The sequence below is a fragment of the Ranitomeya variabilis genome, chromosome 1 (assembly GCF_051348905.1).
Source record: "Ranitomeya variabilis isolate aRanVar5 chromosome 1, aRanVar5.hap1, whole genome shotgun sequence".
Taxonomy (NCBI): domain Eukaryota; kingdom Metazoa; phylum Chordata; class Amphibia; order Anura; family Dendrobatidae; genus Ranitomeya; species Ranitomeya variabilis.
This window is the reverse complement of record NC_135232.1, coordinates 230192870-230218849: the sequence shown is the minus strand read 5'-3', so window position 1 is coordinate 230218849 and position 25980 is coordinate 230192870. Positions and strand designations below refer to the sequence as shown.

General features: G+C 41.3%; 1 protein-coding gene across 25 annotated transcripts in view; it reads left to right on the top strand.

Moving 5' to 3' along the window:
• Window positions 1-25980, top strand: part of NCOR2 (nuclear receptor corepressor 2) — a 511202-nt gene that overhangs the window by 210438 nt on the left and 274784 nt on the right. The window lies entirely within an intron of this gene.

The following is a 25980-nucleotide window of genomic DNA, read 5'->3' as shown; positions in this document are numbered from 1 at the left end:
GAGGGAAGGTACTATGATTTTTTTTTCTTTTACATATCATTAACCCTAAATCCACCATAGAAGTTTCGAATGTGCTCTTCTTTTGACATACTCTAGTGTACTAAAGACATATGACAACTTTACAACTGCATATGTCTCCAGCTGACATGGTCACATCGCCTTTCAGAAAAAAGATATGTATAAGCCACTGACTTAGATTTTATCTTAAAAAAAAAATCTAAGTTAAAGAGTTTTTTCCACAGGAACCAAAACAATTCATGCAATACTGTGGTATCAAAATAGGGCAAAAATGGAAGCCACAAATACCATTATATGCCTTCTATATTGCTGTGACGGGAGATGGTGCAGTTCACTTCACTGTGTCAGGCTTTATGCAGATGACCATGTTCTAGCTGTGTTTTTTTTTCTCTTGATAGAACACGTACCTGTTATAGTATATGCTGCTATTCACATTATCGGTGGTTTTCAAAGACCCTGTGTCTATATGAAAAGCACGTAAACCTGTCTGTCTTTTTTTCCAGATGGAAAGTGCCTATACAAGTTTATGGCCCCTTAAAGGGAACCTGTCACCCCGTTTTTTCCGTATGAGATAAAAATACTGTTAAATAGGGCCTGAGCTGTGCGTTACAATAGTGTATTTTGTGGACCCCGATTCCCCACCTATGCTGCCGAAATACGTTACCAAAGTAGCCGTTTTCGCCTGTCAATCAGGCTGGTCTGGTCAGATGGGCGTGGTGTCTTCCCCCAGATCTTGCTTATTTTTCCGTTGGTGGCGTAGTGGTTTGCGCATGCCCAAGTCCAGAATCCACTGCACAGGGGAGGGAAAAGAGCGCGATCTGCGCTATTCCCCTGGTGATCGGTGGGGGCGGCCATCTTCCTGTGGCCGCGCGTGCGCAGATGGAGCGCTCTGCTGCCCGGGGCTTCAGGAAAATGGCCGCGGGATGCCGCGCATGCGCAGATGGAGATCGCGGCGGCCATTTTCCTGAAGCAGAGATGCAAACTCTGCTTCAGGAAAATGGCCGCCGCGATCTCCATCTGCGTTAACAGCAGCCCGTTAACGTATGTGTTGAACGGGCTGCTGTTAACGCAATGTGAACCCAGCCTTATACACACTTCATTTTTTTTCGTGTACAAAAAAAACAGACCAGGTTTCCTCAAATTTTCATCAGAATGTGATCCAAGTTTTAACAGCGTTCAATACGCTTTTCATCAGTTTTTCTCATGTGTGAAAAGAAAAAAGTGACTTCACCTTCTAACAGTTTGTGAAATCACACTGCATACAGATGTCTGTTTTTTTTTCACAGAACCATAAACTTGCATTGCCAATTTTGATCCATTACTGTGATCAATATGGAATGTGACTCCGCGATTTTGTGTTGATTGATCCGTGTGTGAAAAATTGCAAACATGGAAAAGGTCACATTGACGAATATAATGTGGGAGCTATTCTTAAAAACACATGGATAGTACTACGCGTGCGCTAAAAACTGATGTGTGAATGAGGTCTTAGCCAGAGCCACATGCATGCATGTTCTTGATGCTGGAACCAATCCGATGGAAATCTATGCAGCAGAAAAAAAAACCACAGGGCCATATACACTGTGTGCAGAATTATTAGGCAAGTTGTATTTTGATCACATGATACTTTTTATACATGTTGTCCTACTCCAAACTGTTCAGGCTTGAGAGCCAACTACCAATATATCAGGAGTAGGACAACATGGTGACGTGCATCTCTGTAATGAGGAGGGGTGTTGTCTAATGACATCAAAACCCTATATAAGGTGTGCTTAATTATTAGCCAACTTCCTTTGCTTTGACAAAATGGGTAAGAAGAGAGATTTGACGGACTCTGAAAAGTCCAAAATTGTGAGATGTCTTGCAGAGGGATGCAGCAGTCTTGAAATTGCCAAACTTTTGAAGCGTGATCACCGAACAATCAAGCGTTTCATGGCAAATAGCCAAAATGGTCGCAAAAAGTGTGTTGGGTAAAAAATGCGCAAAATAACTGCCCACGAATTGAGGAAAATCATGCGTGAAGCTGCCAAGATGCCATTTGCCACCAGTGTTGCCATATTTCAGAGCTGCAACGTTACTGGAGTAACAAAAAGCATAAGGTGTGCGATACTCAGGGACATGGCCAAGGTAAGGAACCCCATAGAGAACCTGTGGTCTCTCATAAAATGTGAGTTCTACAGGGAGGGAAAACAGTCCACCTCTCGGAACAGTGTCTGGGAGGCTGTGGTGGCTGCTGCACACAATGCTGATCGTAAACCGATCAAGCAACTGACAGAATCTATGGATGGAAGGCTGCTGAGTGTCATCATAAAGAAAGGTGGCTATATTGGTCACTAATTTTTGGAAGTTTTGTTTTTGCATGTTAGAAATGTTTATTTCTAAATTTTGTGCAGTTATATTGGTTTACCTGGTGAAAATAAACAAGTGAGATGGGAATATATTTGGTTTTTATTAAGTTGCCTAATAATTCTGCACAGTAATAGTTACCTGCATAAACAGATATCCTCCTAAGATTGCCAAATCTAAAAAAAAAACAAAAACCACTCCAACTGCCAAAAATATTAAGCTTTGATATTTGAGTCTTTTGGGTTGATTAAGAACATAGTTGTTGATCAATAATAAAAATAATCCTCTAAAATACAACTTGCCTAATAATTCTGCACACAGTGTATATGGCTGAGACCTAACTAAGCAGCGTCCACTCTGGTGGGATTCACCTGTTTATGTATTACCTGTTTGCCCATTCATTTGAACGGTGTCATGTTATTCTCAACTTTTCCAGCTGCTGCCAGCCACTTCAGCCTCTGGCCGTTCCAGAATATTGCTATGGTTTCAACAACTGGAACTGTGATGATCAACTGATCATTGTGACAACTTCCTTTTAAAAAAAAAAAAAAAAAAAAAAAAAAAGGGGCTTGTCGTTTTTAAGGGTATGTGCACACGTCAGGATTTCTTGCAGAAATTTTCCTGACAAAATCCAGACATTTCTGCCAGAAATCCGCATGCGTGTGTTTTTTTTTTAACGCGTTTTTTTGGTGTGTTTTTTTTTTGCGCATTTTATGCGGATTTTTTGCGTTTTTTTCCTGACACTCCAATTTCATGGGAAATCCGCAAAAAATCCGCAAAAATAATGAACATGTTGCTTCTTTTTCCGGAATACGTTTTTTATTTCGGAAAAAAACGCAACATTTGCACAAAAAATGCGGAATGCGTTCTAAATGATAGGATGCATAATGTATGCGTTTTTTATGCGGTATTATAGTGTTTTTATTGGGGAAATCCGCATAAATTCCTGAAGAAATCCTAAAAAAATATTTAGAATTGAGAGTCCTTAGAGTAAATATTTTTCTATCTACTGGCTAAGACGGTACCAAGATATATTTCTTTCCTGTGTGAAGAAATCCTGACGTGTGCACATACCCTAAAGCTCACGATCTAAATATATACTTCAGCCAATAAAGACTTTCCCTGTATACTTGTGAAGTATATATCGGTCCTTAAACTGTACTTCCAGTAATGCTTTGGGAAATCTCTCTAGAAGACTTTGTTGTGGTGGCACAGCTAGTAAACTAGATTGGTGTCCTGTGGTCTACTTGGAGTTCATCCAGCATTGTCCCTGCTCATTGCCTCTCCATAAAGCTCTGTTATGGGAACACTAATCTGTTACCGGGATTAGCATCTCAGAGTTTCCAGTGGGCTGGGCCTCCCCGTTATTCATGAAACTGGCTGTGACTTGTATTGACCTTGGCAAAGATCCCAGTTGGCCAGGAGGTAAACTTGCACTTGCATACTGCGTAGCTGCATACCGTGCGAGGGAAAGGCTGAGCAGGCACAGACTCATGAAGCTGAAATGCTCTGTCAGGATGTGTAGGAGTGGATTTAGCTTTGAACCAGTCCATCAACAAAACCTGGAAGTAACGCCTAGCAGGCGGAAATGGAGCCTGGTTTATGTTATGTCACATTCTGGATAATCCTGTATTGGCTAGTATGAATTATTGTTTTCCCATGGAGCATGGACTTGAAAACAAGACTCATAGATGGTTGGGTTTCTTCATTGAGGTCCGATACTTCCCCTGAGCTGCGTCTTACTGGAAAATGGCCGACAGAATAGAATTTTAGCAATGTATTTGTTCATTTTACAACTATCCATTAAGGGCCACGTTTTGCTGCAGTGATAGAATCCATGCCATGCGCACTGGGTCATACACAGATGGTACAGTGCACATGGTATGTACCGTAGTAAGAACATATGGCATTGATAACATGGCATAGCAGGCCTTCTGTATTGGGTGGTATATTCTGTAGTTTACAGTGACTCGTAGTGGGTAAATGTGGTTTGCCCATATATTCTGTGCTTCTGTGCAGTTTCACACTCCTCGACGTTTGCATTTCATTATTATTCATTATTTGTTCTATACATTACTATTACAAAGAATATGAATGTTTTTTGTTTTTTTTTCCAGACCATTTTTATTCTGACTTTCTCTTGGTTATTTATGCTGCTTTTCTCTTTCCATTCGGGACTTTTTACATTGCCAACTCCATGCCACCTGGTTGAAAAGTCAGGGGATAATACGACCACAACTGTTTTCAATTAATTTTGTTAAACTATCCAGTACATCCTTGACTTCTGCTTAAAGTTCAGAAGTGTTAAAAAGAAACATCTTAACTGCCTGGTATAACTGTCTTGTGAGTCTTATGTACTAAAGTTAGATCTTCTAAGAAAGATTTCTGGTCTTCCATCAGGGTTTAGGGATCTATGTACAGTGGGTACGGAAAGTATTCAGCCACCTTTAAATTTTTCACTCTGTTTCATTGCAGCCATTTGGTAAATTCAGAAAAAGTTCATTTTTTTCTCATTAATGTGCACTCTGCACCCCATCTTGACTTAACCCCCCCCCCCCCCCCCCGAAATTTAGAATTTTTGCATATTTATTAAGAAAAGAAAACTGAAATATCATATGATCATAGGTATTCAGACCCTTTGCTCTCCTTGAGATGGTTCTACTCCTTCATTGGAGTCCAGCGTGTTTAATTAAACTGATAGGACTTGATTTGTAAAGGCACACACCTGTCTATATAAGACCTCACAGTGCATGTCAGACCAAATGAGAATCATGAGGTCAAAGAAACTGGCCAAGGAGCTCATAGACAGAATTGTGGCAAGGCACAAATGTGGCCAAGGTTACAAAAGAATTTCTGCAGTAATAAAGTTCCTAAGAGCACAGTGGCCTCCATAATCATTAAATGGAAGAAGTTTGGTACCACCAGAAGTCTTCCTAGACCTGGCCGTCCAGCCAAACTGAGTAATCGTGGGAGAAGAGCCTTGGTGAGAGAGGTAAAGAAGAACCCCAAGATCACTGTGGCTGAGCTCCAGAGATGCAATAGGAAGATGGGGGAAAGTTCACAAAGTCACTGCAGCCCTCCACCACTTTGGCCTTTATGGCAGAGTGGCCCGACGGAAGCCTCGCCTCAGTGCAAGACATGTGATACCCCACATAGTTTGCTAAAAAACACATGAAGGACTCCCAGACTATGAGAAATAAGATTCTCTGGTCTGATAAGAATGAGATGAAGATAGACCTTTTTGGTGATAATTCTAAGCAGTATGTGTGGAGAAAACCAGGCACTGCTCATCACCTGCCCAATACAATCCCAACAGTGAAAAATGGTGGTGGCAGCATCATGCTATGGGAGTGTTTTTCAGCTGCAGGGACAGGACGACTGGTTGACATTGAAGGAAACATGAATGCGGCCAAGTACAGAGAGATCCTGGATGAAAACCTCTTCTACAGTGCTCTTGACCTCAGACTTGGCTGAAGGTTCACCTTCCAGCAAGACAATGACCCTAAGCACACAGCTAAAAAAACAAAGGAGCGACTTCAGAACAACTGTGTCCATTCTTGACTGGCCCAGCCAGAGCCCTGACCTAAACCCAATTGAGCATCTCTGGAGACACCTGAAAATAGCTGTCCACCAACGTTCACCATCCAACCTGATGGCTGTACTAGCTCAAAAGGTTGCTTCTACTCAATACTGAGCAAAGGGTCTGAATACTTATGATCATGTGATATTTCAGTTTTTCTTTTTAATAAATTTGCAAAAATTACTTGTTTTTTTTCAGTCAAGATGGGGTGCAGATTGTACATTAATGAGAAAAAAAATGAACTTTTTAGAATTTATCAAATGGCTTCAATGAAACAGAGTGAAACATTTAAAGAGGTCTGAATACTTTCCGTACCCACTGTATATGCTAAACTTCCACTTTTCGCTATAGAGACTTCTGATCAGCGGCCCAGCTGCTTGTGAAATGACATGTAATTTATATGGATGAAGGGTGATTTGCAGCTCCAAGCTAAATGTGTTCCCGATTTAACAGAATTCAATGTAAAATGTACAGACAGTGCAGGTGTGTTCTGTAGTTTTCCTATGATTTATTAATTTCACCCTGTCTGGTGTAACTGGAGTCCTATGGAACCCAGTGTAAAATTTGGGCCTGGTGCCCCACCAGCATGTTGGTCAGATGTGTGGGCCCCTGTAGCATTCTAGATTGTACAAATTATGCAAATTGTCTCTTCAGAGAGGAAGAGAACTAGAACTCTAGTGCCTCCTATTGGAAGGTAGCAATCCTACAAGTCAATGTCGACCCTTTAACGAGCCTTGTCACATGACTTAGGATAAAAGCCAAACCAGAATCTCAGTTTGCAGACACTGTGTTTCAGGGTACTGCCCCTTGTCAATGCAAAGAGGAGATCTGGTTTAGCTGTGAGAGAGGCGTCCGACTGATATCCAAGAAGTATCGTTTCTCCTTTCGGAGATTGACATTCTAAGCATGCCGAGATGAGGAGACTTAAAGGGAACCTCTCACCTCAAATTGGCGGGATATGTAAATGCCTTTTTTCCGATCCGATGGGCGGCATTTCGTCTTCATTTCTCCACCCCATCTGTCCCTGTTGTCCGCAATACGTTCGAGAATTAGAAGTACTTGTCCTCCATAGTTCGTGCGTGCGCAATACAATCTTCGCTCGCGCACGCGCAGTGTGCTTTGCCCAACTGCGGGAAAGCCGAAAAGCATTACTGCGCATTCGCCCGCGCACTATGTCCCAAAACACAGCGAAATACTTCCGGGACATAGTGCGCGGGCGAAGATTGCATTGTGCACACGCGAACTATGGAGGACAAGTACTCTGATTCTCGAACATATTGCGGACAACAGGGACGGATGGGGTGGAGAAATGAAGACGGAAAACAGGCATTTACATATCCCGCCAATTTGAGGTGACAGGTTCCCTTTAAAGCCACAATGCTCATTTGGGAAAGACTTGTAGTTGCTACCTTCCATTAGGTAGCAATAGAGTTCTAGTTCTCTTCCTCTCTGAAGAGACAATTAGCATAATTAGCATATTTCCCAGAGGAGCATTGCGGCTTTAGTCTCCTCATCTCGACATGCTTAGCTTGTCAGTTTCCTCAAGTCCTCAAGGAGAAACAATACTTCTTGGATATAGATTGTACAAAGATATGTTTGCTCAACACCAAACATTAACAACGACTAAAAATATAAATCAAATAAAAAAAACACAGAAATAAGATAAGTTATACGTCTAAATAGAAGACACGACAACTTAGTGTCTATCTGCCATCCTGTTGCTGAACAAACCCATTAAACCATTACAAATAAACTAGAAATACCACAAACGTGGGATAAATACTGCGTGCCGTGATCGGACCAAATATTACCACCATATAGTAACTGAATAATAGCACAATGCTAATCATTCTCAAAAAAACCACAGAACTGACACTGATGGTGCCACCAGTGAAAGGTCGGAGTCGCACCACCGTATAACACGGCTGAGTGCTAAGCGATGTTTTATCGGATAGGACTCTGCCCAGTGTTATTCTGTTCATGAGAGAACAATGGCAATGGCTGTGATTTGCAGTGAGACTCGGCTAACTCACAGCCATACAAGTCTATGGGTGCAAGTGAAACATAGCACTGAACTCGGATATCACCCCTGTGCAGTCTGATATGCGCAGAGTCAGGCCATGGAGCAGATGGAGAAATTACTTTCTCCTTCACCACGGCACCTGTGCTGCGATCCTGTGAGATCTGACACTCCCAGCAGAGCAGGAGCCGAGGGTCATTAGCATATTGCATCCAATGCTCTCGCGTCATATCCTATACTCTCGTCTGATTCCAGCCTTATACTCAGGAACTCTGTATATAATCCAGGTAAATCCAATGATTCACTGGTAGCACATCCAAACAGTTACTTATTTTCAGTTTTCTTCTTCCGGTTGGGACTCGTCTCTGCAGAAAATAACACACACATGTATGACTGTTCATTTCTTTTTTTCTTTTTTTTTTTAAAGATTCAGATTCTTTTTATTAAACATTTTTCAAATAGTTACAACCACCCAAATTAATCCCATAGAAAAAGAAAAGATGATAACTCCCTTCTGAAAAACAAGTCCTGGAACTGTTTTTATATAGGAAGATTAACCCCTTAATGACCTCCAATACGCCTTTTAACGGCGGTAGTTAAGGGGCATTACTCCTCAATGCCACTTTTTTTTTTTAACGGCGTTGAGAAGTGAGGGTATACCGTCGGAAAATATACTGGGTGGCTAAGACCCTGGAAAACATGATCAATAAAATAATAAAAATAAAATTATTATTTTTTTTTTAAAGGTAAATCAAACCCTACTTTGTCACCCCCTTAGTTAGATAAAAATTATAAAATAAATTTTTTTATTTTTTTTCCATTCTTTGCAAATGCGGTTAGGGTAGGGGTTAGGGCTGTGGTTTTGGTTAGGCTACTTTCACACTAGCGTTAACTGCATTACGTTGCAAATACGTTGTTTTGCCGAAAAAACGCATCCTGCAAAAGTGCTTGCAGGATGCGTTTTTTCTGCATTGACTAACATTAGCGACGCATTTGCGACGCAATGACACACGTCGCAACCATCGTGCGACGGTTGCGCCATGCTGTGGCGGACCGTCGGGAGCAAAAAACGTTACATGTAAAGTTTTTTTGCTCCCGACGGTCCGCTTTTTCCAACCGCGCATGCGCGGCCGGAACTCCGCCCCCACCTCCACGCACTTCCCCGCACCTCACAATGGGGCAGCGGATGCGCTGGAAAAATGCATCCGCTGCCCCCGTTGTGCGGCGGAGACAACGCTAGCGTCGGGGACCTCGGCCCGACGCACGGCGACGGGCCGAGCCCGACGCTAGTGTGAAAGAAGCCTTAGGGTTGTCTTAGGGTTGGCTTCAGGGCTGTGTTTGTGTAAAAAAAAAAAAAAAAATGATGACGATATGACTAGTGTTTAGCGCAAGTGCTCGCTACTCTAGTTTGCATCGGGTGCTCTGGTGTGCACAGAGTATCGCAGATCCCCGCATATTTTTTGGGGGTGTCTAACAGCCACAAAACATGCGAGGTAGGGACTTGGGCATGTCACTCGAGCACCCGCGATATTCGGTGCATACACGAGCGCCTGATGCAAATTGGAGTAGCGAGCACTTGCGCGGAACACTAATGACGACATATTCAATATGATGACCTAATGTTATCAAATCTGTGTCGTACCTGTGGGTTCAAAATCCTCCCTGGATAAAATCCTTGAGGGGTCACTTGTGAACATCAGGGGCTCTCCAAACACAACATGGGGCCTGTCATCGATTCCAGCGAATTTTGTATTAAAAAATCAAATGGTGCTCCTTCCCTTGCGAGCCCTGCCGTGCGCCAAAAAAGTAGTATTCCCCCACTTATGGAGTATCGGTATACTCGTAAGAAATTGCACAACAGATTTTATGGTCCATTTTCTCTTGTTATCCTTGTTAACCAATTATTTTCCTGGGTTGATGGAAAAATGTATCATTGAGTACAATGTGAGCGAGTGGAGACTCTATTGATTTAATAAAAAAAAAAAAAAAAAGTCTGAAAGCTGTGCTACTGCACAATGGCAGGAAGTATGTTTCAGTGCCTGTAGGGCATTCTGTTCACTTGTAGGAAAGCTATGATAATTTAGATTTTATTATCAAGAAACCTGACTACGAGGATCAAGGATGGTATGTGGTGACCTGAAAGTTTTCTCTTTGCTCCCTTGTGAAGCAAGAAGTATGCACAAAGTACCCATGCTTTTTGTGTGAAAGGGACTGCAGGGATAGGACTCATTATTGGAGCCAAAAAAGTTGGCCAACAAGACCATCTTTGCAATCTGGACTCAAAAACATAGTTGCGGAAAGTCCTACTGCCATCTCTCCACATTAAGCTTGGACGGACGAAGCTTCACTGAAAGGAGGGACTGTCCGACACAAAACTTAAGGCATTTTTGTGGGTCTGGATATTTGAAAACTCATGAAGAATGACGTGTTTAAAACAAAAATGAAAGCTGTTGGGCTTGGGATTCTTTTAAAGACGTCTTTGAAGAAATTTCTAGGTTAAAAACAAAGCTACAAAATTGAAGTCTATTTATAGAAAACTATAAGAAACATTTCAAAGCTTTGGGTTGTCTGAAGAATTTGAAGTTACATTTTTACATTCCCATTTGGTCTACTCTAGTGAAAACCTTGGTTCTGTTGGCGAAGATAAAGGAGAAAGGTTTCATCTGGATATCAAGGAGATGGAAGGTAAACATGGGACTACAGCTGGAGAAGTTCCACAGGCCTTCTATAAGAGAAAATGTATAAAGAAGCTTTGAGAAGAACAGGGAAAGGTTCAAGAATTAATTTCCAATAAAGTTGCAAAATTAATGTTCAATACATTTTTATATCTAGTATTGTGTACATTTTTGGCTACAATAAAGATTTTTCTAGTTTCTCTCGCTTGTGTGTAATTTCACGCTTGTTTTTATTTCCATATGTGATATTTAAAAGTAGTAGTGCTTTTTTTAAAAATCGGGGTGTAAGAAAACAATACATTTCTAGCAGAGCATCATGCATGATCACACTTCTTGAGCATACTGTAGTAACTGTGAATGCGCACTGTTCTTACAGTCTGTTTAATGCGTACGTTCCTGTGTATACAATGAATGTAACAATAGATCCCCCAGAGACCAAAAAAGTGTTTTTTAGCCCCCATAGGGAAGTCAGTGTATGTCAGTATACGTTTTCTTCTAGATAGAACAGTATGAGAGTAATTTATGCTCCTTTCAACCATTATTATTATTTATTTTTCAGCACCATTGATTATATGGTAGTATGCATGTGAAAAGGTCTTTATATACAAAAGACAGATCTAAATTACAATGAAAAAATTAAGTGACAGTGCGCCCGATGAGATCAACTATAAGAAATATCTATTTATACCTATTGGTTCCTTTTGATCACTGTGATAGACTCTATCACAGTGATCAAAAGAAAAAAATAGTAAATCAAATTTCCCTTTTTCACCCCCTTAGTTAGATAAAAATTATAAAATAAAAATAAAATGTTTGTTTCCATTCTTTGCAGTTGGGGTTAAGGTTGTGGTTGTGTTTAGGATTTTTTGAAAGGTATGAAAATAACAATGATGGCTAGTGTATGCACAGAGTATCGCAGATCCCCAGAATGGTTTTTGGGGTGTCTAACATATGCAAAACATGCGGGGCAGGGACTTGAGCATGTCTCTCGAGCACCTGCAATATTCAATGCATACCTGAACACCCGATGTGAACTGGAGTATTGATCACTTGCGCTCAACACAAATAACGACATATTCAATATGACAACTTAATGTTATCAAATTCTGTGTCGTATCTTTGGGTTCAAAATCCTCACTATACCCCTAGATAAAATCCTTGAGGGGTGTGGTTTCCAAAATGGTGTCACTTGTAGGGGGTTTCCACTGTTTAGGTACATCAGGGACTCTCCAATCGCTAATTATTCCTGCAAATATATTTAAAAAGTCAAACGCTTCTGTTTCCATTCCGAGCCCTGCCGTGCACCTAAACAGTAGATTTCCCTCACATATGGGGTGTCTGCATGCTCAGGAGAAATAACACAACATAATTTTGTGGTCCATTTTCTCCTGATACCCTGTGAAAATAAAAAGTTTGGGTCTAAAGTATATTTTTTGTGAAAAATATTAAATGTTCATTTTTTTCCCTTGCACATTGCTTCCGTTCCTGTGAAGCAACTGAAGAGTTAATAAACTTCTTGAATGTGGTTTTGAGCACATTGAAGGGTACAGTTTTTAGAAAGGTGTCACGTTTGGGTATTTTCAGCTTTATAGACCTCTCAAAGTCACTTCAAATGAAATGTAATGTGATACTTAAAAAAAAAAAAAAAAAAAATTGTTTCCAAAATTGTGCTGATGTAAAGTAGACATGTGGGAAATGTTATTTATGAACTATTTTGTGTGACATAACTCTGATATAAGGGCATAAATATTGAAAGTTTGAAAAGTGCAAAACTTTCAAAATTTTAGCCAAATTTCCGTTGCGTTTATGAAAAAAAAAAAAAAAAGTTATATTGAAGAAATTTTACCACTATCATGTAATACAATATATCACAAAAAAAACTGTCTCAAAATCACCGGGATCTGTTGAAGCATTAAAGAGCTATAGCCTCCTAAAGTGACAGTGGTTAGAATTGTAAAAATTGGCTTGGTCATGAAGGTCAAAACTAGCTCAGTCACTAAGGGGTTAATGGCCTTTCAGAAAAGGGTGTGTATATACTGACCGACCATGTGACACTTAAATTGCACACAGGTGGCTTTCCTATCATTCAGTATGTGATTTATGAAGGTAATTGCTTGCACCAAAAATTTTTAGGGGCTTCATAGCAAAAGGGGTGCATACATAAGCACATGCCAATTTATACTAGTTTGATCCCATAAATTTAATGTATGCCTATATTTTTCTCACTTCACTTCACCAACTTAGACTATGCAGTGCTGATGCATCGCATAGAAGTCCCATTACAAAAACATTTAAGCACAGGTTGTAATGTAACAAAAAGGGTAAAACGCCTAGGGGGTGAATACTTTCACAAGCCACTGTTTATTGGGGACCTACAGTATGTTTCAAACAAAAACTGTTGCCATGTACTGTAAATACCATACTCTATAATGGAGCCATACAAATAATACATGATGGCTGCCTTTTCATATTTTGCATATCCGTAATATTGAAGGGGTTGGTCTACTAACAAAGTTTCTCACCTATTCATAAGATGTATTATTGCCAGAGGTCCTCTGCTGGGATACCCATTGATCTTGAGAATGAAAATTGTGTCCCGTTTTCCTGTTTTAATAAAGCAGTGGTCACGCATGCTCTGTTTTCCTTTAGGTAAAGTCTATATATAGCCAAGTAGACAGATTGGCCATCTCAAGCAGCCTTGCACACTTTGAATGGAGTGGCGGTGCACATCTGACCATTGCTCCCAACAAATTGGGGACTCTTGACCCCCAGACTTGTGGTCATTAGGGCCCCAGTACGTGGACCACCAATGATTAGTAAACTATCATCTTTTCTGTGATTTAGATCACAACCAACCTAAGATACCGTATTTGATTTTCCATCGCTGACATGGTCAACCGTTTGTCTACTTGGCTAAAGTCAAAGATTTTAGAAATGGCCTTGTCAAACTGGACTTCTTTCAGATCTATAAATCGTTTATGGTAAGTTTGAAAATTTCTGTAGATATTGCAATCTCTTTTGAAGAAAAGGCTTATGTTCACTTTTCAGAGAAAACACAGTACATAATGCAATCGTCAGTAATGGAATGCTGGCAGCGGATGGCAGAGGGAGGTCATCCGGGGACGCTTAACACCCTCCGCTGTGTATCACTATCTGTCACTCTCAAGTCTTTCAATTTGCCTTTGCTCTGTTGGAATGAAATAATAAGACTGTATTGGCTGGATTTCTGCAGTACAAAAGATATAACTGGAAACTCTTCAGTGTTACAAGGACATACAAATAATACGGGTACACTGTCACTCTTAATTACTGTGCAGACAAAAAAAAAGATATCGGGAAGCTTCCTGCAACACTTAAAATAAAGTCATCTCATTGTAAGAGGTGAACACTGGTGGGGTCATGTATTATATTTTATAAAAAGCTGCGTTCAATTAAAAGCTTTGTTTAATGGAGGCACTGTAAATATGTTGGGTGATGCTGATAGCATTTTGATCCATTAACCCTTTAAGCCCCAAGGGTGGTTTGCACGTTAATGACCGGGCCAATTCTTACAATTCTGACCACTGTCCCTTTATGAGGTTATAACTCTGGAATGCTTCAATGGATCCTGATGATTCTGATACTGTTTTCTCTTGACATATTGTACTTCATGATAGTAATAAAATTTCTTCGATAAGACTTGCGTTTATTTGTGAAAAAAACGGAAATTTGGCGAAAATTTAGAAAATTTTGCAATTTTCCAACTTTGAATTTGTATGCCCTTAAATTAGAGAGGTATGTCACACAAAATACTTAATAAGTAACATTTTCCACATGTCTACTTTACATCAGCACAATTTTGGAACCAACATTTTTTTTTTGTTAGGGAGTTATAAGGGTTAAAAGTTGACCAGCAATTTCTCATTTTTACAACACCAAATGAGTTGTGGTCCCTAAAAAAAATGAAGTCATTTTGAGGGGTCTATATGATAGAAAATAACCAAGTGTGACACCTTTCTAAAAACTGCACCCCTCAAGGTGCTCAAAACCACATTCAAGAAGTTTATTAACCCTTCAGGTGTTTCACAGGAATTTTTGTAATGTTTAAATAAAAATGAACATTTAACTTTTTTACACAAAAAATTGACTTCAGCTCCAATTTGTTTTATTTTACCAAGGGTAACCGGAGAAAATGGACCCCAAAAGTTGTTGTACAATTTGTCCTGAGTACGCCGATACCCCATATGTGGGGGTAAACCACTGTTTGGACGCATTGCAGAGCTCGGAAGGGAAGGAACGCCGTTTGACTTTTCAATGCAAAATTGACAGGAATTGAGATGAAACCTCACAAAAGTGACACAATTTTGGAAAGTAGACCCCCTAAGGAACTTATCTAGATGTGTTGTGAGAGCTTTGAACCCCCAAGTGTTTCACTACAGTTTATAACGCAGAGCCGTGAAAGTAAAAATTATTTTTTTTCCCACAAAAATTATTTTTTAGCCCCCAGTTTTGTATTTTCCAAAGGATAACAGGATAACAGCCCCAAAAGTTGTTGTCCAATTTGTCCTGAGTACGTTGATACCCCATGTGTGGGGGGAAACCAGTGTTTGGGCGCATGGCAGAGCTCGGAAGGAAAGGAGCGCCATTTGGAATGCAGACTTAGATGGATTGGTCTGCAGGCGTCACATTGCGTTTGCAGAGCCCCTAATGTACCTAAACAGTAGAAACCCCCCACAAGTGACCCCATATTGGAAACTAGACCCCCAAGGAACTTATCTAGATGTGTTGAGTATTTTGAACCCTCAAGTGTTTCACTACAGTTTATAATGCAGAGCCGTGAAAATAAAAAATCATTTTTTCCCACAAAAATGGTTTTTTAGCCCCCCAAAGTTTTATTTTCCCAAGGGTAACAAGAGAAATTGGACTCCAAAAGTTGTTGTCCAATTTGTCCTCAGTATGCTGATACCCCATATGTTGGGGTAAACCCCTGTTTGGGCGCACGGGAAAGCTCGGAAGGGAAGGAGCACTGTTTTACTTTTTGAACGCAGAATTGGCTGGAATTGAGATCGGACGCCATGTCGCGTTTGGAGAGCCCCTGATGTGCCTAAACAGTGGAAACCCCCAATTCTAACTGAAACCCTAACTCTAGCCCCAACCCTAACCCTAGCCCCAACCCTAACCCTAGCCTTAACCTCACCCCTAACCCTAGCCCTAACCCTAGTCCTAATCCTAGCCCTAACCCTAATCCTAACCCTAGCCCTAACCCTAATGGGAAAATGGAAATAAATACATCTTTTTAATGTGATTATTTTTCCCTACCTAAGGGGGTGATGAAGGGGGGATATGATTTACTATTTATAGCTGTTTTTTTTAAGGGATTTTTATGATTGGCAGCCGTCACAGACTAAAAGTCGCTTTTTATTGCAAAAAAATAGTTTTCGCGTCTCCACATTTTGAGAGCTATAATTTTTCCATATTTTGGTCCACAGAGTCATTTGAGGTCTTGTTCGTTGCGGGACGAGTTGATGTTTTTATTGGTAGTGTTTACGGGCACGTGACATTTTTTGATCGCTTTTTATTCCCATTTGTGTGAGGCAGAATGATCAAATACCAGCTATTCGTTTCTCCTTTTTTTTTTTTTTTTTTGGGGGGGGGGGGGGGGGGGCATTTATACCGTTCCATGTTTGGTAAACTTGATAAAGCAGTGTTATTCTTCGGGTCAGTACGATTACAGCGATACCTCATTTATATCATTTTTTTATGTTTTGGCGCTTTTATACGATAAAAACTATTTTATAGAAAAAACTATTATTTTTGCATCGCTTTATTCTGAGGACTATAACTTTTTTATATTTTCGCTGATGATGCTGTATGGCCACTCTTTTTTTGCGGGACCAGATGACGTTTTCAGCGGTACCATGGTTATTTATATCCGTCTTTTTTGATCGCGTGTTATAACAGTTTTTGTTCGGTGGTATGATAGTAAAGCGTTTTTTGCTTCGTTTTTTTTTTTTTGTACCGCGTTCACTAAAGGGGTTAACTAGTGGGACAGTTTTATAGGTGGGGTCGTCACGGACGCGGCGATACTAAATTTTTATTATTATTATTTATATAAAGAAATGTATTTATGGGAACACTATATATTTTTTTTCTTTTATTTAGGAATTTTTTTTTTCCGACGTGAATATTTTTATTGCGCGATGCTTCCCTGTACCGCCAAAACGCTGCGATCATGTTTGATCACAGTGTTTCGGGGGTTAATGTGCCAGGAGCGGTCCGTGACCGCTCCTGGCACATGGTGCCGGATGTCAGCTGCGATAGTCAGCTGACACCCAGCCGCAATTGGTCTTGCTCCCCCCGTGAGCGCGGCTGATCGCGCTGGATGTACTATCCCGTCACTGGGAATTAAGTCCCAGGTCACCTCGACGAGATAGTACATCCAATGGGATTAAGGGGTTAAAAAGTAACTAAACTTTGGGGTTTTTTTAATCATTTTGTCTAGCAAGACAAGTTATGAAATTTTGCAAATCACTGTATTACAAATTTGTATCATTCGTGTACAAAAAAAAAAGTAAATGGCTTTGTCTCCAAATCCCTGCTGATTTCCCAGTCTATTTTCCTGCTTTTAGCTGCACTGATATCAGAATACACTCATTTGGAGTACAGATTATGGCAGTGAAAGGGTCACCACAAGTCTCTCCAACTCTGGAGATCAGGTGTTGCAGGAGATTGTTCTGATAAGATTAAGCACTACACTCAGAGGAGGAGACATGTACTGTCTTTTTCACTGCCATCATCTGTACTCCAAATTACTTCCTTTTGATATCAATGCAGCTGCAGGCAGGCTAATAGACTGGGGAAAAACAGATGTGTGGACGCCACTTACATGCAAGTTTTATTCCTTTGAATTACTGTTATTTTTTACAGGGATGAAGAGTAGAGATGGGCGGACCCCTGGATGATGATCGGGTTCGACCTATCATGACCTATTTGCATGACAGCGTGGCAAACATTGCCTCTGATAGGCGGTAAAATCATTTCCGCCGGTCAGACAGCTGCGGTTACCATGCTGAGTACTCCCATCAGCCACGCCTGCTCTTGCTGTTATTAGCGGCAGCAGGCATAGGCTGATGAGAAGCAGTAGTCCCATCAGCCCGACGCCATTGACTGGATGTAAACTTTTTGTCTCACGCTGTCATTTGACAGTTTGGGAACTGCTGCTGTCTGACCGGCAGTAAGGATTACCACGGATCAGAGGCAGTGTTTGCTGCACTGTCATGCCTGTGACAGCACGACAAACACCTGGTGTTCTAGGTGCTGAACCCTAACAGTAACAAGGACTTCCTGGTGCAATCCATGTTCAGCGTCCGTGCCCAAACAGTAGGTGTTCGTTACAGACACCAAACTTTACTGTTCGGGCTTGACCATCTATAATAGAGCCCCCTAATAAAGTGATTTGCAATGTTTCATAGCTTTCCATGCTGGACAAAATTCTAAAAAATAAAAATGAAAGTTAACTTCCGCTCTAACACTCTCTTCCTCTTTGAAAAAATGATGCTTTGATATCTGCAATCAAATGTCTTATTCCAGAGAAATCCATGTTTTTCTTATATGTAAATGAGTTGTTATTAAGGACTCTGAGGCGGACACTGATCTTCAAGAGAATCTGCCTCCACAGTGTATAAAAGTGGACGTTTCCAGTGTGAGACATGGCACTAACACAGCAGTAGAACTGAACGGTATCTACTTACAAATACGTTTGCTGTAGCTCTCACAGCTCTGTTGTATTGGCACACTGCCTGTGAGATTGAAGCTGAGAGGAACCTGCAGATGTCAGGTATAATCATGCACAGCTCTATAGTGAGGTCAGGAGAGCAGAGAATTGCCATTACATATCTCACTGGTAATGCCTCTTTTCACTTATAATAAACTGTGGAGACGCAGTCTCATGCAGATCAGTGTCCGGTCCGGAGATGTTAACAGTTCATTTATGTATAAGAAAATTTGGATTTCATTGGAATAAGACATCAGATTGCAGATACCAAGACCTTTTATTCAGCTTCCTATGACCTACAGTGGGTACGGAGAGTATTCAGACCCCTTCAAATTTTTCATTGCAGCCATTTGTCAAATTAAAAAAAAAGTTCATTTTTTTTTCTCATTAACGTACACTCTGCACCCTATCTTGACTGGAAAAACAAACAAACAGAAATGTAGTAATTTTGCAACTTTATTAAAAGGGAAAAACTGAAATATCACACAGTATTCAGACCCTTTGCTCAGTATTGAGTAGAAGCACCCTTTTGAGCTAATACAGCCATGAGTAGTCTTGGGAGTGATGCAACAAGTTTTTCACACCTGGTTTTGGTGATCCTCTGCCATTCTTCCTTGCAGATCCTCTCCAGTTCCATCAGGTGAAAATTCGTGGACAGCCATTTTCAGGTCTCTCCAGAGATGCTCAATTGGGTTTAGGTCAGGGCTCTGGCTGGGCCAGTCAAGAATGGTCACAGAGTTGTTCTGAAGTCACTCCTTTGTTATTTTAGCTGTATGCTTAGGGTCATTGTCTTGTTGGAAGGTGAACCGTCGGCCACGTCTGAGATCCAGAGCACTCTGGAAGAAGTTTTCATCCAGGATATCTCTGTACTTGGCCACATTCATGTTTTCTTCAATGACAACCAGTCATCCTGTCCCTGCAGCTGAAAAACACTCCCATAGCATGATGCTGCCACCACCATGTTTCACTGTTGGGATTGTATTGGGCAGGTGATGAGCAGTGCCTGGTTTTCTCCACACATACCGCGTAGAATTATCACCAAAAAGGTCTATCTTCATCTCATCAGACCAGAGAATTTTATTTCTCATAGTCTGGGAGTCCTTTGTGTGTTTTTTAGCAAACTCTATGCCGGCTTTCATATGTCTTGCACTGAGGAGAGGCTTCCTTCAGACCACTCTGCCATAAATCTGCCATAAAGGCCCGACTGGTGGAGGGCTGCAGTGATCATTGACTTTGTGGAACTTTCTCCCATCTCCCTATTGCATCTCTGGAGCTCAGCCACAGTGATCTTGGGTTCTTCTTTACCTCTCTCACCAAGGCTCTTCTCCCACGATTGCTCAGTTTGGTTGGACGACCAGTTCTAGGAAGACTTCGGGTGGTCCCAAACTTCTTCCATTTAAGGATGTTGGAGGCCACTATGCTCTTAGGAACCTTGAGTACTGCAGAAATTCTTTTGGAACCTTGGCCAGATCTGTGCCTTGCCACAATTCTGTCTCTGAGCTCCTTGACCAGTTCCTTTGACCTCATGATTCTCATTTGGTCTGACATGCACTGTGAACTGTGAGGTTTTATATAGACAGGTGTGTGCCTTTCCAAATCAAGTCCGTCCTATCAGATAAATTAAACACAGCTGGGCTCCAATAAAGGAGTAGAACCATCTCAAGGAGGATCACAAGGAAAATGGACAGCATGTGACTTAAATATGAGTGTCTGAGCAAAGGGTCTGAATACTTATGACCATGTAATGTTTCAGTTTTTTCTTTTTTAATAAATTTTAAAAAATTTCTACATTTCTGTTTTTTTTTTTTTTTAGTCAAGATGGGGTGTAGTGTACATGAATGAGAAAAAAATAACTTTTTTGAATTTACCAAATGGCTGCAATGAAACAGCGAAAATTTAAAGGGGTCTGAATACTTTCTGTACCCATATAGACAACTTGCAAGTGTTAATCCAATCCCTTTAAGTATATTCAAGAGATTTATACATTTTAAGGAGGATTTTTTTACCCAAACGGGTATAGAAATACTGCAGTCTTTTCTCCTATTCTTTTTGTCTACAATGCCATAACCCTGATGACTTGTCAGGGACTGTTTAGATATTTGGAAAATAGATCAATCTCTTTGTCTGTTAAAATTTGTTTTATGATACTAGTGTGAATAGAGGCCTTATGCTTAATGGTGATGTTTAGCTTTTGGGTAGATAGCTTTTTCATAAATAGTGTCAGTTTAAAGGAATTTGAAACTGGACTTTTATTTTTTACAGTGATTATATTTTTGTAAAGTCATTAAAGCACTTCTCTGGGCATTTGATATGGATGACCTATCCTTAGGATAGGTATCAGTATCGCATCTGTGGGGGTCCCATACCTATCTCTGGCGGCGAAGGGATCTAAAAATTGGAACACAGGTTGTTTGCAGAGTTCTGGTCTTGCAACTGCTCAACTCTAGTGAATATATGTTGTTCAAATATTAAAATCACTGTACAGACATATTATTTTTACTAGATTGTGGCCCGATTCTAGCGCATCAGGTATTCTAGAATATGTATGTATGTATATAGCAGCCACATAGTATATAGCACAGGCCACGTACCAAACAGTATATAACACAGCCCACTCAGTATATAACATTGCCCACGTAGTATATAACACTGCCCATGTAGTATATAGCAGCCACGCAGTATATAACACTGCTCACGTAGTATATAGCACAGCCCACGCAGTATATAGCACAGCCCACGCAGTATATAGCACAGCCCACGCAGTATATAACACAGCCCACGCAGTATATAACACAGCCCACGCAGTATATAACACAGGCCACGCAGTATATAACACTATATAGCACAGCCCACGTAGTATATTGCCCAGCCACGTAGTATGTAACACAGCCACGTAGTATATAACACAGCCACGTAGTGTATAACACAGCCACGTAGTATATTGCCCAGCCACGTAGTATATTGCCCAGCCACGTAGTATATTGCCCAGCCCACGTAGTATATAGGCCAGCCCACGTAGTATATAGCACACACATAGTATATAGCACAGACACGTAGTATATAGCAGACACGTAGCATATAGCACAGACACGTAGCATATAGCACAGACACGTAGCATATAGCACAGACACGTAGCATATAGCACAGACACGTAGCATATAGCACAGACACGTAGCATATAGCACAGACACGTAGCATATAGCACAGACACGTAGCATATAACACAGACACGTAGCATATAGCACACACGTAGCATATGTAGCATATAGCACAGACACGTAGCATATGTAGCATATAGCACAGACACGTAGCATATAGCAGACACGTAGCATATAGCACAGGTCACATAGTATAGAGCACAGAGGTGTAGTATATTGCCCAGCCACGTAATATATACCACAGCCACGTAGTATATAGCACAGCCCATATAGTATATAGCACAGAGATGTAGTATATAACACAGCCCACGCAATATCTAACACAGCCCACGTAGTATATAACAATGTGGACTCCATATTCCTGTTATAAAAATAAAATTAAAATAAAAAATAGTTATATACTCACCCTCCGTCGGCCCCCCGGATCCAGGCGAGGCGTTTACCGCTGCTCCTCGCGACGCTCCGGTCCCAAGAGTGCATTGCGGTCTCGCAAGATGATGACGTAGTGGTCTTGCGAGACCGCTACGTCATCATCTCACGAGACCGCAATGCATGGATCGGTCACCGGAGCGTCGCGAGGAGCGGGAAAGGCCTCGGGTGGATCCGGGGGCCCACGGAAGGTGAGTATATAATGATTTTTTTTATTTTTTAAATTATTTTTAACATTAGATCTTTTTACTATTGATGCCGCATAAGCAGCATCAATAGTAAAAAGTTGGTCACACAGGGTTAATAGCAGCGTTAACGGAGTGCGTTACCCACGGCATAACGTGGTCTGTTAACGCTGCCATTAACCCTGTGTGAGCGCTGACTGGAGGGGAGTTTGGAGCGGGCACTGACGGCTGGGGAGTAGGGAGGGACTAATTCTCGGCCAGACTGTGCCCGTCGCTGATTGGTCGCGGCCTGACGGCCGTGACCAATCAGCGACGTGGGATTTCCGGGACAGACAGACAGAGACAGACAGACGGAAGTGACCCTTAGACAATTATATAGTAGGTTAGTTTAAAGTTACTTATAAAAGAACCCTTAGTGTGTGTGTGCGTGCGTATATGTGTGTGTGTGTATATAATATAGAAATTCTATGTTGGAGAGACGGATAAGCACATTCTGAATGTTCAACCACTGTTAGATAAGATCTTGACACTGAATACTGCAGCTAAATAGCTTATATGGTAAATTAGCGCCGAAGGAGAGAAAAAAGAGAAACTACATACCTGCAAAGAGGTTGGCACATTTTCATTAATGGGTAAAATTGCAAAGTCCTTGTAAAAATAAACAGCTTTGCAATTCACTCTCTTTAATTATCTTGTGTATGTACACGCATTGTGTAGGTTACCAGTCTATTATGCAGTCTCGGTGGCCTATTTCTTAGGCAAGGATTGGGATGTGTTGCAGTCTCTAGAGCTTGCAAGCACTGCTCCAAAATGATCTGACCAGCTTCAGTCCCCTTGTACTTCTCCCATCTTGCAGAGGCAAACTGCCTTTGCTAACCGCATGAGAGCGCTCTGTTCAGACTAGCAATTGCGATATTGCCGCTGGTCCACACTGAATCTTCAGGAGCACACTGCCCCCTGGCAAGTAGGAAGCTGGGAGGCAGAGGAGCAATGTGCTCCCGAAGAAGGAAGATGGCAGACTCTTTGAATAAGTCTCTTGTCTGTCTACAGCTGGTCATACACACATTTCAGAGGTGGTGGTGTAAGTCGGCCCAGTCTTTTGTTCCCTTGAGAAATAAGCTGCTGTCTGAGTGATCTGTTAGGCCTCTTTCACACTTCAGTTGTTTGGCGTCAGTCTAAATCCGCCATTTTCCTCAAAAAACGGATCCGTTTTTTTTTCGACGGATCCGTTTTTTTCCCCATAGACTTGCATTAGCGACGGATTGTGACGGATGGTCGTCCGTTCCATCCGTCATGCGATGGATCCGTCAAAATTTGGCGGACGTCATCTAGACATTGACGGTCATTGCAACGTTTTTTGTCTGCGTTGAAATGGCGGATCGCGACGGATCCGTCGCGTCCGTCATTTCATAGAATGGCCACCTATGGGCGACGGATCCGTCGCGACCGTCATTTCGGCGGATCCGTCGCCCCAATCCGTTTTTTCAATTTTTTTCAATTGCGCATGCTCCAAAAAGTATATACAACCCCCGAGTAACGGACCCGTCAAAAAAACGGATCCGTTACATCCGTTTTTTCAACTATTGTGACGGATCCGTCGATCCGTCATTATGTCGGAAGTGACTGACGCCAAAAAACTGAAGTGTGAAAGAAGCCTAAGTGGCTATCCTTTTCTCTAAGCCCTGAGCCATGGTGCATGATTATGGTGGGGTAGCCAAGAGCTATTACAGGTGTATGGGCCGCTTTATTCTATTTGTTAGGATTTGTCATTATGCTTGTTGCATTTGTTTGCTTATGATCATCGTTGGCAGTTCAAGCATTTTCTGGCTCTAATGAAGTGGCTAGTGTAATTTTGCATGTGGCTAAAATCACATGGCTACAAAAAAGAAAAAAAAGTAGACAGATGCTGCACGGATGGCATAATGGCATAGACTGTTCACATTATGGATCCATTCATTCAAATGTGGAAGTTTGGTCCACAAATTGTAACAAACATGGACATGTCTCCATTTCTTTTTTTTCTTTTTTTTTTGTTACTTTAGAGCCTATGGCTGTTTTTATTGTTACGTATTTGTTAAAAAGATTGCAAATGTGAAAAATTGACACATGAATGGGGTTAGAATAATTTCATTCAAAGCTGGGTGACAGCAAGCTAAGATTTATAAGTCCATGTTTTCATTCATATTAAAAAATAATAATAAAAATAATAATCATTTTTATCAAGCACCAACATATTTTGCAGCGCTTTACAGTTTTGCACACATTATCATCACTGCCCCCAAAGGGGCTCACAATCTAAATTCCCTTTCAGTATGTCTTTGGAATGTGGGAGGAAACCTGAGAACTCGGAGGGAACCCATGCAAATACGGGGAGAACACACAAACTCCTTGCAGATGTTGTCCTTGGTGGGATTTGAACCCAGGACTCCAGCTCTACAAGGCTGCAGTGCTAACCTGAAGGGCCATTGCTTAAATCCTGTTGCAGACAGAAATTGAGGCAATGTAGTAGCATGAGGCACCTTTCAGGATAAACTGAAGACCCAGCTCCACCACCACCGCCGACAGTCTCTAATCCGTGTGCCATACCTGGTAGAGGCTGGAGAGTAGGCCACTAGATGTAGTGCGAGGGGCGATGAGGGGTGTCCGAGTTTGTGAATTGGCCCCTACCAAATGAGTACATGTCTTCTAGCCATTTGCTTGAGTAACGTATCCACAAGGGCATTTAATTTATTTATTTTTTTTCATTTTACATAATTATCTCATGACATTTTTAATGACACAAAAAAGTGTAGTGTGGTGAAGGCAGGAGAAAAAATATTTGTGCATAGAACAACCATTATCTTAAAGGAATCGTTGGAAATTAACTAAAAAAATAGTAACTAGGTTACATGTATGCTGTAATCGTCACATACAGTATGGCCACTTTCCCAGTAATGTAATATTTTAGTAGAAAAAAAACTTTGAAAGGGATTGTCCAGTGAAAACAAGTTATCGGCTATCCATAAGAGAGGTGATAACTTGCTGATCAGTTAGGGCCTTCACCAATTGGCTGATTGGGGAATTTTTATTCCAGTTACAAAATGACACGACAGGTCAGACACCCGACTGCCATTACATTCATTCCCTATGGGGTTGGACGAAAAAGCCAAGTGCAGCTCTTGGCAGCCCCATTGTAGCAGCGGTCGAGCAGACGCACTGCTGCCCCCTTCTAACAGGGATAAAAGTACCCCGCTCTGTCGAACAGTACGGGTCCCAGTGGTCGGACCTCCACCAATCAGCGAGTCATAGGATAAATGACGACTCCCTTTCACTGGACAGCCCCTTTGTGGGATTTTAAGTCGAGACTGCTCCCTGTATTCCCAGCTTAGCCTGACTGCAGAATTGGATCTTATTAAGAATTGTTCATTATATTCTCAGGTACTGGCAGTTCAGCTGAACGCAGATGTTTGCAGGTCTGTAATAGAATATTAATCCTCATGGAGCAGCTTGCACAAGAATGAGATCAAAATCCTGTAGCTTGTCTGGATCTAGGTCATATTTATCCAGTGATTCAACAGCCTGAAGCAATTTCATTGCTAAACAAGTAACAAATGCTGAATCCCCTCCCTGCAGATTCCCAGCTGCCCTGCTACTGTAAATGTATGGGTTTTCCTAGAAATAACTGCCAGCCTAAGAAATGCCGCGCCTGAAGACCTGAAGATAAACATGTGGATGTGGGTCAGAACTGGATGTATAGTCCTAATTTTTCTCAGCGCTCACCCTCTGCAGTCATATAGTGTGAGGCTGGCATCATAAAACCGTCATATCCCCAAATAT